Source organism: Octopus bimaculoides, chromosome 2 (assembly GCF_001194135.2).
Source record: "Octopus bimaculoides isolate UCB-OBI-ISO-001 chromosome 2, ASM119413v2, whole genome shotgun sequence".
Taxonomy (NCBI): domain Eukaryota; kingdom Metazoa; phylum Mollusca; class Cephalopoda; order Octopoda; family Octopodidae; genus Octopus; species Octopus bimaculoides.
In genome coordinates, this window is record NC_068982.1 from 131,318,297 (window position 1) to 131,336,575 (window position 18,279).

The following is an 18,279-nucleotide window of genomic DNA, read 5'->3' on the forward strand; positions in this document are numbered from 1 at the left end:
TATATATATATATATATATATATATATGTTGCATTTAACGTGCCATCGGCACAAGTGCCAGTAAGGTGACGCTGGTAACGATCACACTCGAATGGTGCTTTTTACATGCCACCGGCACGAAAGCCAGTCAGCGGCCCTGGCAACGATCACGCTCGGATGGTGCTCTTAACGTTCCACTAGCACAGATGCCAGTCAAGTGGTGCTGTCATCGGCCACATCAGCAAATTTGATTTCAATTTCACCTGCCTCAACAGGTCTTCACAAGCAGAGTTTACTGTCCAATGAAAGAAAGATATGCATAAGTGGGTTGGTTACACCACTGGCATAGGCTATGGGTTATGGTCTGACTTGGCTTGTCGGGTGTTCTCAAGCACAGCATATTTCCAAAGGTCTTAGTCACTAGTCATTGCCTCGGTGAGGCCTAATGTTCGAAGGTCGTGCTTCACCACCTCATCCCAGGTCTTCCTGGGTCTACCTCTTCCACAGGTTCCCTCAACCGCTAGGGTGTGACACCTTTTCACACAGCTGTCCTCATCCATTCTCGCCACATGACCATACCAGTGCAGTCATCTCTCTTGCACACCACAACTGATGCTTCTTAGGTCCAACTTTTCTCTCAAAGCACTTACACTCTGTCGTGTATGCACACTGACATTACAGAAAAAAAACAGTTGATTTTAGTTGATCATATATTCAGTAATACTCAATATATTTACTCGAAACTTTTACATAATCTTTACAATAGCATGTGATTTACTTAAACTTTATAACTTTACAATTCCACGATCTTGTAATTTTAAAAAATATTTATAATTTGAAAAAAAAAAAAAAGAACTGGATCCAACAAGGACAACAACATGAGCAGCTATATGGGTCAATAGAATTATTGATCCATTTTTTATTGACTAACTTGTCAATTTTGAACAGTATCTTGATATGCTGAAGAAGTTTTGACAACAAGTTAAGCCAACCAAATCCTTGTCACTGGATTTGGTAAACAGAAACTGAAAAAAGCCTGTCATGTATGAGTGTGTGCGTGTGTATGTGAATTTGGTTGTGTGTGTGTGTGTGTGTGCGTGTGTATGTCTTTGTGTTTGTCCCCCATCACCACTTAACAAGTGGTGTTGGTTTGTTTACATCCCAGCAATTTAGCGGCTCAACAAAAAAAGATACTGACAGAAATATGTACCAGGCATGAAAAAATAAGTACTGGCATTGATTTGTTTGACTAAATCCTTTAAGCTTTAGTTGAACAAGTCAACCTCAGTGCTTGAAGCACCATCTTGAAAGTGGTGCCCAAGCATTGCTGTAGTCTAACAACTGAAAAAAGTAAAAGATAAAAGATGGTCTTGGATAAGAACTAATCTCCATACAAAATGGTGAGCAATCACAGTTCACAGTTAATTGAATGGAAAATTCCTAGAAAGACAAATGAGCAGCAGATATGCAGTTCTGCAATGGTTGTTATGGTCTGCTATATTGTCAACTCCCCACTCTGTGATAGTTGCCATAACAAAATCAGTATCTGGTGGTTGATTCAATACCAGTAAAAATTTTTGTTAAAAAGTCGCATATTATTATGAAGAATGTATACTTTGAATATTAATGACAATATGATTTATTTAAATTAATTGGTTTATCTTGACCATCAGATATATTGTGAACATATTTATATCACCATGGGGTTGTACACTCAAACAGAAATATATTGTGGGATTTATGTATTTCTCCTTAAGCCAATGTCCCATTGGACAAGACCAATGCGAAAAGTAATGGTCAAAGTAATGGAGTTGATATGATTGACTAAAATTCTTGAAGGCCACAGTCCAATGACTGAATCTAATTGAAGAACAAAAAATGCATGAATATTAATACAAAGATTTCTTAAGCTTTAATAATCAAGCAATAAATTAAGCTGAAGTGTTAGGATTAATAGATAATGTTTAAATACATAAAATTAGGACCAGTGTTTCCTGTATTTCATTATCTGTTTTGTGTTTTAGAATTAGAACACTATAATCATTTGGCTTTTGGACATGTGTATAGTTATAAAATGTGAGAGGCAGAGCATTTCTTATTTCTTTATTGCCCACAAGGGGCTAAACATAGAGGGGACAAACAAGGACAGACAAACGGATTAAGTCAATTACATCGACTCCAGTGCGTAACTGGTACTTATTAATCGACCCCAAAAGGATGAAAGGCTAAGTCAACCTCAGCGGAATTTGAACTCAAAACATAGCGGCAGACGAAATACTGCTAAGCATTTTGCCCGGCTTGCTAACATTTCTGCCAGCTGGCCACCATTCTGCAATTTCTGCAATCAATTTTGGTGAACCTTCACTTCCTACATTAGATTCTTTAATCCATACAAACAGGAGAACTACACCACAAAGTTAATACATTTATCCCTTGTTTTTCACTAAATCTCCTCACCATTTCATATGTGTAGCTATTATATATAGCTTCTTGAGTCACCAAAAAGTCAACAAGGTGACTTCATTCAAGAGTATTGCCCTAACCCATGTCCACACAGAACTTTGTTTCTGTGACTTCCTTCTCTGTAATTATGAGATACTGTTTATCCAACTACCAGGAAAAAAAAGGAAAATTGTTTGTTCCTGCCAATTACTGGTTGTTTGATCTTGGATCAAACATATCTAAAACAATAAAAGCAATCATAAATGAGCATCTCTTTCCCACCAATGATTTCCAAAACAGGTTTTGCAAACCCATATGAATGGGAATCCTCTTCAACATGTATTTGTGGTTTCTTTCCCTTGAGAACTTAGTGAAATCAAAGTGATTGTGCTTCAAATAATGAAAGCTTTCAATTAATTGTAGTACGATAAAATACTGGCAAAGCTGCAATTCTAAAATCACAATCAGAAGTGTGAAGGCAAGATGTTTCATCAAAGCATGTCATGAAATTTAGTGATATCACTCTTAAATCTTTTTTTTTGTTAAATTAATATTTTTCTGCCTGTCACTCTTGACCACCCTAAATTCTTATCTAACCTTCTATGCAGATTTTTTGTTGACTTACAACCCAATCATTTCCTTCCAGGCCTGTTCCTCCTCTGTGAACAAATCTATAAAAAAAGTTTTTTAAAAACACCCTGGGAACTTGATAAGCTTGTATCATTCAACAGACCAAAGCACATGAATGAAGTATATACTACAATAATCCTCAACAACCTCTCTAGGAGACCAAATTTTACACATAACTAAGATTTTATCATACAGAAGCTACTTTAATCTAAAGCCAGTGCTAGTCACTTACAAAGCACAACTGCACTATATATGAAAGTACCAGTATATTAGGAATGATGCACTACATATACAGACAGGGAATGAGAGAGAAAGAGGCATTCACATTATAGATCAAGTCCAAAATAAGCAGCTAGATATTATTCAGCCACTGGCAAATAATCAATCATTTTTTTCCCCCCATATTTGTCTTTTCTACCACTGCAAAATTAATTCAGTACCACTGAACTTCCTAACTCAAAGCCCTAAAACCCCTTCAATGGCCCCTTATCTACTCTTTTCATGTATCCCCCCTCACTTATGAGATGTTATTACTAAACTTTTTACCAAATCCTTCTGCTCTAAAACTTCTCTCAACCTCAAATATTCCTTCTGGTTATTACCCTACAGTAATTCCAACTGAATATTAACTGCAATAACCTAAGCCATTTATCTCTGAGGTCCTAAAACTGATATGGCCACTGCTTCATCTCCTCACCACACATATAATACGAATCATTATTATTTTCATTAATGTCATTTGATATTTATATTATTAAAAAATTTCAGTGAAATACAGCCAAAATTACTCTAAATGAATAAAAGAAAATATGATAGAAATTTTTTATTCACTTATTTTTTCTAATGATTTTTCTCTTTTTTTTTTTACTTTGTTATAAATGGAAACCAATTCAGGTTGTTTACAAATGTCAATCCGATTAGACATTAGACGTGGCTAATCTACAGACAGAAATGGACATTGTAAGTAATACATTGGCATTTGATGAACTGAAAATAGACTGTGACCCAAATCAGAATTGATTTTCCCTTTCTTTCTTGCTTTTTCTCCCTCCTTCTCTCTCTTATTCTTCATCTTGCATCATCATAGTAAATGCTGCTACAGAGGTAAAATGATGTCCCATTTATCAAATCCCAAAGTTAAGATGAAAATTGGGAATTGCAATCTCTGGGATCACAGATCCCATATAATATTTGAGCTTAGAAATCCCAAGATTATTATCAAAGCAATTCTAGAAATACAAAACCCATATTAATAAAACAGAAACCCATCTGTTTTCTGTCAATATTAGATGCAGCTATTGATAAGTAATACTCAGTGGGCCATGTGCCTGCTTGAAATCATTACAAATCATTTTTCATTATTATATGATTCCATTAAAATCATCAATACTAAGCTTCAAAGCTGTGACCTCATTCCTTTTAGAAATTATGGGATAGAACAATATCCGGTATAGCATTTTGGTTCAGCTTTCAGTACCATTATACATACATACATACATACATACATACATACACATCTCTGTGTATGTGTATGTATATATATATTATTTGTACATTTGATGCTGAAGCTCAACTATTACTTTTAACTACACTGGAAAACTACTCTACATTCACATGGATATCCCATATATATATATATATATATATATATATATATATATATATATACATATATGTGTGTGGTATGTGTGTGTGTAATAGAGAGGAAGAAGAAGAAGAAGAAGAAGAGAGAGATAAAGAGACAACTGGCATTAAAATCTTACTACTATCTAAAAGTATAATAATTTATACACAGTAAAAAAAATAAATGAATAAACCTAAAATTGAATATTATAAAGTTTTGTTTTTGTTGTTTCCTTTTTTGGTTTTTTTTTGCTTTGTAGTGCATGTTATTTTTTTTCTACATTATCATAGTTAGGTTTTCTTTTCATTTTTTTTTTTTTTTGCTTTCTCATTTAGCAAATTTGGATATTTGCATATTGTTGGAGCAATTATTTTTTTACAGCTGGATGATCTCCCTTCCTATCAATAATCACTTGACTGTGAAATATGAGTTTGCTATTCACTGAGCAGAAAGAGGCAAACAATAGTTGTGTGCTTTTCCTTGGGACAGAACACATTGACTGTAGCAAGGTTTGAACATGGTCAGTAATCAACCGCTTTAATGACTCAGCCATTACTGTTTTAAATTAGAAATATTTAAAAGTTAAAAGTTCAAATAACATATCTCCAGAATTTCCAGTGAATATAAGCAATTAAGTATTTAATTTACAGTTCAAAAATGTAATAAATTCGTTTGCTGTAAGAAAAAAGAAAACTTTAATGAATTTCACAGTACCCTCCAATATGCGATAATATTTTCTGATGATTCTGCAAGCTAACTCGGGACCATATACTCCAGAAACAAAAGGCTCCACACCATACTATCAATTAATATTGCATTGAGTCAGAAGTTCTGCAATATTTTGGTAACATTTTTGCTTTATTTACATTATTTACATTCGATGGATATTTGTCCTCATCTTGTTTGTTGTTAACACAACGTTTCAGCTGATATACCCTCCAGCCTTCTTCAGGTGTCTTGGGGAATTTTCGAACCTGGGTTCTCATTCCTAAGGTATTCTTCGATGTTGTTGTTATTATTATTATTATTATTATTGTTCAGGTCACTGCTTGGAATCAAACTCAGAATCCGAGTTCGATTCCAAGCAGTGACCTGAACAATAATAATAATAATAACAACATTGAAGAATACCTTAGGAATGAGAACCCAGGTTCGAAATTTCCCCAAGACACCTGAAGAAGGCAGCGGGGTGGGGGGGGGGTATATCAGCCGAAACGTTGTTTTAACAACAAACAAGATGAGGACAAATATCCATCGAATGTAAATAATGTACATAATTACTCATCTCTTAAATATAGAACTGTACATTTTTGCTTTATTCATCAAGTTACAACAAAAGCAGCCCAGCATTCAAAGTAGAGGTCATTATGTTGCACCATCTGAAACCACCCTTCTGCCAGTTATTTGATTCCATACTGATACCAGTTCTTGTCCTTTGAGGTGAACATTTCCTTCACTGAAGTTTCCACCTCCTCTTGATTGATGAAGTACTGCAAGCACAGGAAATTAGCCATGGATCAGAACATGTAATAATCCGAGGGAGCTAGACCCAGACTGTATGCTGGGTATGGCATCAGTTCAGTTCCTTCAAGTTCCTGGAGTTTAGTCTGGGTAATTCGAGCAGTATGAAGTCTTGCATTATCTGGCTGCAGAACAGCTCGTTATTAACCAATGTCAGGCATTTATGCTGCACAATAGCATACATCTATGAGATGCCAAACTTTCCTGATACCCGCCAAGTGCTTCTTGCAAGGTCTGTTTCTATGGCTTGGGGCACAACCTCAAAACCCACAATTTTAGGCCTACCTGACCTTGCCTGATCATCGAGGTTCTTTGCAACCCAAGCAAAATTTCTTGAAGCATCTGGTTACTGTATTGTGGTCAACTGTACTTTCACTTTTGCACAGCAAATGTTTCCACAATACCTAACATTTGTTGGCCTTTAACAGAGTACCACACTCTGTGATTGGGAAGCCCTTAAGAAAATTAGTTGCCTTTTAAAAGCTTTTGAGAATGTGAAAGCCATGCACAGTAATGCTATCAGTAAGGTGAACGTTAGCAATAAGTTTAGTGAGGATTTACTGTGCAGACAGGTGTCTATAAAGATTCTGTTCTCAGTCCTCTCCTACTCACTATATTTCTTTAGGCCATAACAGAATTTTTAAGATTGGCTGACCATGGGAACCCCTATATACTGAAGATCTACTTCTCATAGCAAAATCTATTAAAGAATTAGAGAAAAAAAAATTCCAAATGTGGAAGAAAAACCAAGAATTGGGAGGACTTAAAATCTAGCAAAAACAAAGGTTTTAATTAAAAGACCTACTGTTACTTGGAAAAGGCTATGTGTGATATTGCAGAAAATGAGTAGTTAAGGATACTGAATACAGCATACTGAATGTGAATTATGGGTGCACAAGAGATACAGTAGGATCACAAGTAACCTAGCAGAAATGAAGGACTTTGTATGTAGCAGATGGACAAGAGTAAGCAAAACTAATGAATTCTTTCAAATGCTGAGAAGGTTCCCTAGAAGTAATTAGGCAGCTTTAGTTATCTAAATAGCCTAATTAGCAGTGGATGTAGATGTTCTGAAAATATGGTAACTAGAGTAAAAACAATTTGAGAGAATTATTAAATCTGCAGGCATGAAAGGAAATCTCTCTTTGAATGAAGGGCAGATTGTATGATGTTTTGTGTGCAATGTATGCTATTACATGATAGTGGTGTGTGGGTATTGATTAAGGAAGAGGTGTGAAAGCTGAAAAGAAATGATGTTCGCATGCTCCACTAGGTGTGTAAGTATAAATGAAGACCAGTGCACAAATGAAGTGAGAAAAGCTTAGATATAAGGGGATACATTGTGGTGCGCAAGAGAGGAAACTGTGCTATGAAAGACGTAATTCTTATAGAAGATGACAGTTAGGTAAAGAAACTCTAAGTGATACAAGAGGAGGGAAACTGTGGAAGAAGTGCAAGGAAAACATGGAAAGTAGTGGAGGCTAATCTGAAGAGATTGATCTTCAATAAAGAGATGACAAAGGATCACAAAAAGAGGCAAGAAGTCATGCTGGAGGAGACCTGGTCAATCTATACAAGCAGAGAAAAATGAAGATGATGATGCTGATGATGCTAATGAAGGTGGTGGTGGTGGTGGTGTGTGCATGGTCTATTATATTATAATTTGCATGTGTATACAGATGTGTACACTCCAAGGATTTGCCTTGACTATTGTACTCAAATGTTTACTTGTTTATGCTGCCCTTGTGGCAATTAAAGACAATTATTATAATTATCATTAGAGTTGTGGATAGTAGAAAAATCAATAGAACACCTTTCAAATTTACTAATGTTCTTTCACATTTTAAGTATATCCCTCCTGTATTGATTTGGCATCTAATTATTCAGGGATTAATAAAATGACTATAAGGCGGCCAATTGACTGAGTTGTTAGAACATCAGCGAGACTGTTTTGTGGTAATTATTCCAACTCTCTTCTGCCCTCTGAATTCAAAGCCCATTGACATCAACTACTATAGCAGGCCAATGCCTTGTGAGTGGATATGGTAGATGGAAAGTAAAAGAAGCCTGTTGTGTTCATATATATATTACTCTTTTACTTGTTTCAGTCATTTTGACTGCAGCCATACTGGACCACTGCCTTTAGTCAAACAAATCGACCCCAGGACTTACTCTTTGTAAGCCTAGTACTTATTCTATCAGTCTCTTTTGCCGAACTGCTAAGCTATGGGGAAGTAAACACACCAACATCAGTTGTCAAGCAGTGGTTGGGGGACGAACACAGACACACAATTACATATATACATGACATGCTTCTTTCAGTTTTCATCCAGCAAATCCACTCGCAAGGCTTTGGTCAGCCCAAGTTTATAGAAGACACTTACCCAAGATGCCACACAGTGGGACTGAACCCGGAACCTTGATGTAGAGAAGCAAGCTTCTTACCACACAACCACTCCTATAGACTTCTGTACAGTTTTCACCAATCAAATTTCATTCAAACAACATTAACTTGAGGATATGCTGGAAGGTACCAACTAAGGTATAATGCAGTGGGATCAAATCTAGAATTATGTAGTTGTCAAGCCATGCTTCTGGTTGACAAACTCATCAGCCATTTTAACAATATTAGAGACAGATAAGAAAATAATCCAAGAAACTATAGTTTTCCATAACAGTGAATTCTCATACTAGCACATGGTAGGGGATGGGAAATGCTGTTTAAAATTTTTGACACCAATTCACCTGTGAGTGATCCTAGTCCTATGACACAAACTCCCTGTTTTAAAAGGATCTAAAATCTGACATCAAAATTTTATGTTAATTTAAGCTCTAATCAGCTTAATGATGACAAAGTTATTTTACTAAATTCTTCATTATTTTAAAAATTAATTGTCACAAAGTTAGTGTATTTCTCCAGAAATATGGTAACAAAAGGATTAAATAAAATATAATTTACCTTTCATCCATCTGGCCCAGGCAGATGAAAGGTAAAGTCAAACAAAGGTAATGAGATAAACCTAAATACTTACAGTAGTGTCAAATAGTCATTTAGGCAGGCCATTTCTTTTCAAGGGATAATACAAATAAAAAATAGCTGCCTCTCTTTAATGATTAACTTAGCCATTATTAATAGAGATTAATACTATAAATTTTAACATTAACCAGTTCAGACAAAATAATAAATATAAAATATGCTGAGTAGGCTACAGAAAATTTATATCATGTCCTGCCATAATCTTCAAAAAGAGTGTTCATCAGATTAATTACCTTGTTTTGTGCAATGAAAGAAATGATGATGAATTCTATAAATTGTTAAGCAATCCAGTTAATGGTCCATCAGGCACATGCTATTTGAGAAATAATCTTCTTGCAGTTCAAGAAACAGTATGCACACTGGAAGTAGAATGCATTCTCAGACCTTAAAATCACTTGCAGTATCAGACATGCAAAAACCATTTATAGTTTGCGACCAATGAAAGAGTATTTGCTTCAATCTCCATCACAGAGGCAATTTGTAGAGGTGAAATCTCAGATGTGTTTTGTTATTTAACAAAAGTATTGGTATTAATTTATTATCTGACTTACATCAGAATTTTGACAATGAAACTATTAGAAAAGAAGACTGTATGGCCAGCTGTCATTCACTAGCGAGTATGGATTTGTCACATGTACTGTGGTTTCACAGATTGCTTGTAGTTGCAAGCTGACATGGATGTCATTTCAGTCCACTCACCAATGAGGAACATACAGGATATGATATTTCCACTAACATCTGGTTGGTAATCATTACAGCTAAGCAGATTGAAGAAATAGAAAATGAAGTTCCTTACTCAGACATAAAATACCACCCAATCCAGGAATAGAACCCAGTTTTGTGATCATGAATCCAACACCCTAACCACCAGACCATGTTCCTTCACAGAAAAGAAGATTCTTTTTGTCCTTACACTACCAATATAAATTTTCACTCTCTACCCAATAAAACAAGCAAACTGCTAGTGATTGTTATTGTTTAATCCCAGATCATCTTTAACTGAGCAAAATGATGATGAAAGACATTCCAGCAATGATCATCCCAGTTTTTAAATTTTCACAGGCAACAGGTTGTCAAGTGTATATTTATATTTAAGACCACAGAGTGCCATTTAAGGGAGTTTTGGCTCCAATTTCAAGCACGCCAAATTGAGATGTAGTGGTTTCATGCTTCATTCTTAGCTAATCAAAAAAGTTAGTAATGTACAAGGGGGTACCCAAAGGTCACCAGAAATGTTTTCTGTGGGACAACCCTGTGATAGCTCAGGCATCAGTCTGCTAACTGATGGCGGCAATTGAAGTTTGAAGTCATACTGCCATGTGGTACATCTATGTTTTGCAGCACTTCTCCCCTGTTGGTCAATTTTTGCAATGGCTGAAACGAAGAAACAGCGTGCTTTCATGAAATTCTCTTTTATGCTGGGGAAAACAGCAGCCAAAACAGTTATCATACTTCAAACAGCTTACAAGGATGCTGCCATGAGCAACATACAAGCTTAAGAGTGGTTTTCATACATTAGGAATGTCACTTAAAGACCAACCTTGTTTGGGGAAGCTGTCGACCTCATGAATGAATGAAACCATGATGAAAATTCATGAACTGATCTTGAAGGACCGTCAATGAACAACTGATGAACTTGTTGATATGACTGGTGTGTCCTGCAGCTCCTGCCAACGAATTTTGAATGAGGAATTGTGAATGAAAAGAGTTGTAGCAAAATTTGTGCCTTGCTTGCTCATGGAAGATCAAAAGCAGTCATGATTGAATGTATGTAGTGAACTGAAAGAACAGTTGGAAGTTGATCTGGAACTTTTTCCGAAGGTCATCACTGGTGACATAAAGCTGCTGCTATGGCTATGACCCAGAAACAAAGCAGCAGTCACATTAATGGAAGCATTCAATGTCACCACGCCCCAAAAAAGCACATCAAGTGAAGTCCGATGTCAAGATGATGCTGGCAAAAGGAATTGTCTACACAGAATTTGTTCCTCCTGGTCAAACTGTTAACCAGACATTTTACCTGGCAGTTCTGAAGCATTTGTGAGATGCAGTGAAACGAAAATGCTATGACCTGCGGCAAAGTGGAGAGTGGTGGTTTCATCATTACAATGTGCCTGCCTACACCGCCTTGACTGTGAGACAGTTTTTGTCCAAAAATGCCATGACCCCGCTTAGCCACCCTCCCTATTTACCTGATCTTGCATCCTGTGATTTTTTTTTTTTGTTACCCCGAATTAAAAAAGTCCTTAAAGGACAGAAGAAGACATTGCAAATGAGAGATGGCCACCATCTCAAACAAATATGGATTGTAAAAAATGTCTCCTAATTTCCAAAAGGGTATTTTAGAAATAGGTGGTTAGCTGCAGCTTTAGTGTAGAAGAATAATTGGGAGAATTGTTAGAATATCAGACAGACTACTAGGCAGTATTTCTTCCATTCTTCATGCACTGAGGTCAACTTTCTATTTCTTCCTTCCAGGGTTAGGAAAATGTACCAATCCAAGATGGTGTATAGATGGAACTGAAAGAAAGTTGAACTGAGGCTGAAAGAACGTTTGCTTTGTAGTACATGTTCCAGCTCATGTTGTTAGTTCAAATTGCACCATAACCTGCTGTCCAGTTTAACACCACTACCTGGTACCTTAGCTGCCCTGAGTGGAGTCCAATAAATGTGGTAAACATTTAGGCCTCCCTCTCTCCCTTCTACCACTCTCAGAGGCCCTATAACAGGTCATGGGTACTGTCATCCCTTCTAACCAAAAGATAAAAAAGTGAATAGAGAAATATCCCTTTCAATGAATCTATTTCGGGAGACATTTCTAGAGGATCCTACAGCTAATTAATGGAGGCATAAAAAGTGAATTAATTATATTGTAAAAATTCCCAACAAACTGTCTGAAAAAGATTTGAACCTAAGATCTTTCAGCTGGGACAAGATCTGGTACAATTGTGTATGTCTCGGTTTTAAATGTATATACATCCTGTCTTTGATGTCATAAAAAGCAACTAAAAGAGTAATGCAACAGGACGGAAATACTCCAGTAAAACAGTTTAAATAACTCGTCCAACCCATGCCAGTCCTGAAGAGCATACACAAAGTAATGGCGGCGAAGGCGACGACGACGATGACGATGGTTGTGATAATGATAATGAATTTTTAATAGGCAGTCTTATACAACGTTCACGTGTTCCTTTAACTTTACTTCCACCTTCGACAGATTCATTTGCCGGGCACCAAACTGTTGCAAAATATTCACTTTATCTCTACGTTGATTCCACAAGTTTAAAGAGAGTTTGCAGGTGGCTAAGTTCATGGGTAGTGAGAGCTCAACGACTGACTAAAAAGATGACAATTCATATCTCTATTATCAACTCACTGCAAACGGCTAACGTATAGAGATAAAACGAAACATAACAGAATAAATGTTTCGCTAGCTCTCAGTGATGAGTTTGAATCTTTCAGTCACGGATGACTTGCGCGGTGTAACGAATAGAACAGTTTCACCGTGACTTAATGAAAAAGACGCCTTCTCTAGAGATTCACATGGGTTAATCCTCTAAAATATATCTTAGATGAGGGAAGTCAAGTAATAACATTTAAACACAATAATCTTGTCGATAAGAGGAGAGAGAAAAAGATGGGAGAAGGAGGAGTGCGGAGAGAGAGAGAGAGAGAGAGAGAGAGAGAGAGTGAGAATACATAGAAGCTAAGTTCTATTTTAAGAGTCCACAATTTTTTTAAAGAAACGATACAAGGGGAATAACCCTTGACGATTTAGTCAGAGAAAATGTAAACCAGAATTCATTAAATTTTATTTATTTTTCTCAAAAGAGTAAAAGATGCAAAAAGGGAGGGGAAATAACTTATGACAGAATGTCTCAAAATGGATTCGGTGAAAATATTCTGGATTTCCACGAGACTATTATTAAAATTTAATACAAATTTTAATTCATAAAAAAATAGTAATCGCAATAATTTTCAAAATAATAAATTGTTTTGTTTTTCAATAGAGTAAATTTTCTCTCTGAAACTGTTTTTGTTTTATTTAATCTATTATTAAAATTAAGATGGCGGGGCTTGTCCATAAAATACAGGCGTTTCACAAGTTTAGGAACCAGTAATTTATGCCATTCATATTTTTTTCTAAAGACATTAATCATGGGGTTTCTAAACGGGATTTGAAACATATGAAAAAAGGCCACATATATATTATGTTTATATATTTGTATGATAATACATATTATATTACATTATAGTATATTCTTTATATTACATTATATTATATCACATTATATTGTATATTATATTAAGCTCACTTCATATTTTCAATGTGAAATTAGTGAAATTATAGAATTTTATATCCGAGTGAGGTATTTTTCATTGTATTTCGGTTTTTGGAGGTTTCGCTTACTTTCCCAACAAATCACAGAACCACAGACAAAAAAAAACAAAAAAAAAACGTGCATGTGTGTGTTTTAGATGGTGGTGCTACAAAGAATCTAAATTCTAGTGATCTTGCTAATTCCAACCCGTCTGAAAATGAATACATCATGGTGGTTTCAAGTTGCCTAGTCAAGACCCAAATGAAGATTTGAGCTCGATATTCCAAGTTAAAAATAGAATGAAATTGAAACAGCAAAGTTCAATATGCAATTTACTTGAGATAATCTATCTCATTATAATGAGGGTGGAACAATGTGGATTGAAAAGTAGAGGGTTGAACAAATAGCCCATTTTTTAATTAACATGGTTTATAAGCATTAAAACTTGTGCACAACCATCCTGAAGAAAGAAAAATTATAGAGATGCAAACTGTATTTGTCTTCTCATTAATAAAAAGGTGGGATGGAGCTTCTCTACAAACTACTATCCTAAAATCATGTTCCATCATTATTAAACAGAGTCACTTATCAGTGAGATTCATAGCAAATCACTGATGAGAGATGAGCCAACATTAACCTAGCTGTGTTTTGTAACAGCATTGAAACTAAATAGTGTCACCCATTTATTCTCAGCAACTTTCACCAACAGCTACAAATATATGATGGATTAAATGTGTGAAGAAAACAATAAAAAAACTTCAATATAATTTCCATATATTCCATCTAATTTAGTTTGGTGAAAATTCTTTTTGGATATCATAAGCCAAACATGTCTAACATTGAAAAAAAGCAGAAATAAATATATGGCTTTTAAGCTATAACAAAATATTTAAATAAATGAACTCATGGCTTTCACATTTACTTAAATAAAGGTATAATGTTAATGTCATAAGAATTAAGAAACTCTGAAAGACAATGAAATATATATTTTTAACAATACAACACAAAGGTGATAAAGTTATAAATAATAGCATGTAAATACTGCGTTAAAGAAACCACTTGGATGACAAAGGTCAAAGGCTACCCATGGGATATGAACCAACATCTTCTGTAAACATGACAGAACAATTACCAAAAATAATAATTTTTGATTTATCATAACCAAATAAAAAGCTACAACATTACAACAACAAAGATACTTGAGGTATAACAGTGTGAAGTTTGCTTCCAGCCATGGGATGTTGGATTGAGTCACACAAAGTAGCACCTTATGCAAGTGTCTTCTACTATAATTTCATGCCAAGCAAGGCCTTTTGAGTGGAATAGGAGGATAGAAACTGAAAGAAGCCCATTAAGTGTGTGCATGTGTGCACACATGCATGAGTGTCTGTGAGTCCTTGTGATGACATTGTGTTTATATTTGTAAATGAATGTCACCATCATTCAAGTGGTGTTGTTCCTTTTCAATTTTCCCTGAAAACATATCCAGCCATGGGAAAATATTTCTTTGCTTGGAAACAGGTGAGGGTTGACATCAAGAAGGACATCCAGCTGAAGAAAATCTATCTTAGCATATTGTTTGACCCTTAGAAGTACGAAAAAATGTGGGTTACAGTGAGGATGGACATTTTATATTTAAATTATTAAAAGTGAAGGCCTAGTGGTAAGGATGCTGCACTCCCGATTCCGTGATTGTGAGTTTGATTTCTGGACTGAGCTATACATTGTGTTCTTGAGCAAAACACTTCATTTCACATTGCTCCAGTCCACTCAGCTGTAAATGGATAACCTTGCAATGGACTAGCTTTCTGATCAAGGGGAATGTTGGTTTGCTCACCTAGCCAGTGGGGTGGCATCATACAAAAACTAAAAATGATGCAAAGGGCACTATGACCAGTGATGTATAACAACATCAAATATTCTGGTTGATCACAATCGATCATGTGATATTAGCAAATTTATTAAACTTTCAACTCAATATAAAACTTCAATCTTTTTTTTTCTATCAATGTAGCCAGATATCATAGAAAATAAACAAGCTTTTGGTAAGTTGTGTCCATGGCTCAGTTTCACTTCACAATTGTAACCTTTCCTCTGACACTTCTATTGACCTTATAGAAAGGCATGAATGTTCCAGAATATTACATTTTAGACTACATATATGAGGCCTTGATATTGCATGAAAAAAATCAGTTATCTTTAATTTTTTAGTAGTTTCAGTCATTAGACTATGGCCATGCTGGTGCACCAACTTGAAGATATTTTAGTTGAACAGATTGTCCCCTGTGGTTATTATTTTTCATAAAGCCTGGCACTTATTTTATCAGTCTCTTTTGCTGAACTACTAAGTTATGGGGATATAAACACACCAACACTAGTTGTCAAGCAGTCATGGGAGACAAACACAAAACAAAGACACACACACACACACACATATATATATATATATATATATATATATATATAGGCTTCTTTCTGTATCTGTGTATCAAATCCACACACAACGCTTTGATCAGCCCAATGCTACAGTAGAAGGCACTTAGTCAAAATGTCATACAGTGAAACTGAACCCAGAACCATATGGTTGGAAAGCAAGCTTCTTACCACACAGCCACTTTCTGCACCTGTATATTAATAATCCTCTAACTATAAACTCCTACTTGATTTTTGTACAACAATGTTTTGATTGCAAACACATTCTTTCTATAGCTAGCATAAGTTAAAGAGTTATGCTTGAATAGCTACGGCAAGGTTTCTATAACTGGATCTCCTTCATGCAAACCACCCAGCCATGAAATAGGAATGACAACTATTTTTCAGTTAAAATATGATGCTTTGCCTAAAGGTAGACTGTTTAGTGTTAAACCTTTGATCAGAAAGTTAAATAAACAGTACATTAATACTTTAATTAGTATCATAATTACTGACATTTTTATAATTACTTGAAGCTACAAACAAAAATGTTCAATGATCTTTCAGGATTTTCGTATTCTTCAAGTTCGTTCCTAATGACCTCGGTCTTCATTAATGAAGGCCGGTCTAGCCCTTAACTATTGTGAACTATGAACCTGTTACAATGGTTTACCAATCTAGTATAGAAAGATAGCAGAGTAATGCACATTAATGGTTTACCAAGTTTTAAACAGTTATTTTCAATATCAAACATAATTCATCATTCTTTCAAACAACACTTGGCATCTTCATCTATCAGATAGCTTCTTTGTTTATTACAATAAATTCTATTTCTTAGAATCACTCTTTTAAATTACCAATGTGTATGAATGAGATATTACTTTTCAAATAGGAATGCCTTTATTTAAACTATGAATTGAGAACACAAGTGAGAAAAACATTAAAGGTAGAAAAGACTGAATTATTCACAAAATCGTTATGCCAGCTAAATTTTCCTAACATCAAAAATATTGTAAAAATAATGTTTTAAAATCAAATACAGATCAATCAAAATATTTTAGGATCCTAATGATCAGTGGAACATCTGTAAAAGAACAGAAGGACTCTTAAAAAAACAAAATATGTCATTAAGTGAATCAGAAAGTAAAAACACATTTTGATTTAGGACTAATCATAAAGACATTTAAATCAGCATTCTCTCTCTCTCTCTCTCTCTCTCTCTCTCACACACACACACACAAACAAACACACACACACACACACACACACACACACACACAGAGGAAGACTAAGTAAGTCTTCAACACTAAATAACTAATGGATAATTGTTGTGAGGTGTCCCTTTCTGTATTTCCTTATTTCCCTTCTGCAAGTCTGTGTAAGCAACATATAAGCTTAACTCAAGTAAAAGACTCTCCTCCCAGTCCCAACACTAAACTCTTCACTACATTCTTCTTTGTCCAAACTGTGACCCCTTTAAAACACATACACACCCATCTCTCATTACATTTCCCTGCTAACAATTAATTTCAAACAGTTCAACAGTCACCTTATTATATTCTGTACAGGAGGGTGTAAAATATCTTTGGCAATTAGGGCTTTATAAAAGGAAATAGTTATTAGTTTATGATACAAAAAAAAAAAAAAACATGGAAAAGAAATATAATGATTTATAGGATGTTAATTCACTTGTACATTTAATGTCCATTTTTCTATGCCAGCATGGGGCATGATTTAATGGCTGGATGCTCTTCCTGTCATCAACACTTAATTCCATGTGAATTCAAAAGCAAAAGGCAGCCAGTTGGAATGTCAACATCATTGCTGTTTCATCCAAGAAAGGACATATGGAATATCAACACACACACATATACCACAATGCATTCTGCCCAACCTTGAAACAGTTCTTCCAATCCACCACCCTCTATTGTTACTTTTTTTACTGACACTGAAATGATAAAAGGCAAAGTTGACTTCAGCAGGATTTGAACTCAGAGCACGGATAGTCAGAACAAATGCTACGAGACAGTTTATCCAATGCTCTAAAGACTATCAACTCACTATCTTACAAGGGGATAATACATTTAAATTCATCTGTTACAAATAGATTATCCTGGAATTTTACCAGTGAAGGACTGGTTGCTATCTTATGTTTTCTTATCCACAGCATAGAATTATCACATTCAAAGAGCCCTGGCAAAACCTTAAAATAAATTTACCCTTTCTAGAATTAAATCTATTTGTTACCTCCATCTGCTAAGTCAAAAGAGTTCAAATTACACACCATTCCCCTAACCTTAAACAGGTATACT

The 18,279-nt window shown here is 35.1% G+C and overlaps 1 protein-coding gene across 1 annotated transcript in view; it reads right to left on the reverse strand.

Annotated features, from left to right (window-relative positions):
* The window catches only part of LOC106867959 (hyccin), a 327,707-nt gene that overhangs the window by 296,206 nt on the left and 13,222 nt on the right, over positions 1-18,279 (reverse strand). The gene's annotated exons all lie outside the window — the stretch shown is intronic.